This window comes from Macrotis lagotis, chromosome 4, assembly GCF_037893015.1.
Source record: "Macrotis lagotis isolate mMagLag1 chromosome 4, bilby.v1.9.chrom.fasta, whole genome shotgun sequence".
NCBI lineage: Eukaryota > Metazoa > Chordata > Mammalia > Peramelemorphia > Peramelidae > Macrotis > Macrotis lagotis.
In genome coordinates, this window is record NC_133661.1 from 77,540,447 (window position 1) to 77,541,554 (window position 1,108).

The window sequence follows — 1,108 nt, forward strand, 5'->3', positions numbered from 1 at the left end:
ACACACACACACACACACACACACACACAGTCCTAAAAGCCAGGAGACTCCATATTCTTGTTGCATATTAGACCCCTGATTTTGGAGAGAATTAGGGTTTTACAATTACAAGAGTCTCAAAATAGACACACTCTCTCTCTCTCTGCTAGAACACACCATCCCTGGGAACAGACAGCTGGGACAGCAGGCCAACCCGTCAGACAGCCCCCTAGTAAGCGCGGGGAGGAGAGGGAGGGTACTCCTGTGTGTGTGTGTGTGTGTGTGTGTGTGTGTATTGTGTATGTCTGTGTCTGTATCTATGTGTGTTGTGTATGTGTGTGTGTCTGTGTGTGACTGTATGTGCTGTGTATGTCTGTGTCTGTGTGTGTACATGTGTGTTGTGTATGTCTGTGTCTGTGTGTGTCTGTGTCTGTATCTGTGTGTGTATGTGTGTTGTGTATGTCTGTATCTGTATCTCTGTGTGTATGTGTGTGCTGTGTATGTCTGTGTCTGTATCTGTGTGTGTTGTGTATGTCTGTGTCTGTGTGTCTGTATCTGTTGTGTGTACGTGTGTCTGTATCTGTGTGTGTGCGTGTGTTGTGTATGTCTGTGTCTGTATTGTGTATGTCTGTGTCTGTGTGTGTCTGTATCTGTGTGTGTACGTGTGTGTTGTGTCTGTGTCTGTATCTGTGTGTGTACGTGTGTTGTGTATGTCTGTGTCTGTATCTGTGTGTGTCTGTGTGTGTCTGTCTCTGTATCTGTGTGTTGTGTATGTCTGTGTCTGTGTCTGTGTCTGTATCTGTGTGTGCGCGTGTGTGTTGGGGGGCCGCCGAGGGGCCCCTGGCAGCCCCGGGGACCCCTGGGCCCTGCGGCCCGGCCGGCAGGCAGAGGAAGCCCTGAGGCCCGGGGCCGGGCCCCCGCCGCCGCCGCCCCCCGGGGCCAGGAATGCGGCTCCGCCCGGACTCCCGGGGCCGGCCCCGCCGGGCTGCGCCCCGAGCATTGACGTCAGCGCAGCCCGCGGCCCGGCTGGGGGGGGGGGGGGGGACGCGGCCGGGGCGGGGCGGGGCGCGGCCGGGGCGGGGCGGGGCACGCCCCCGGGCCCTTGGCGCTCTGATTGGCTGGCCCTCTC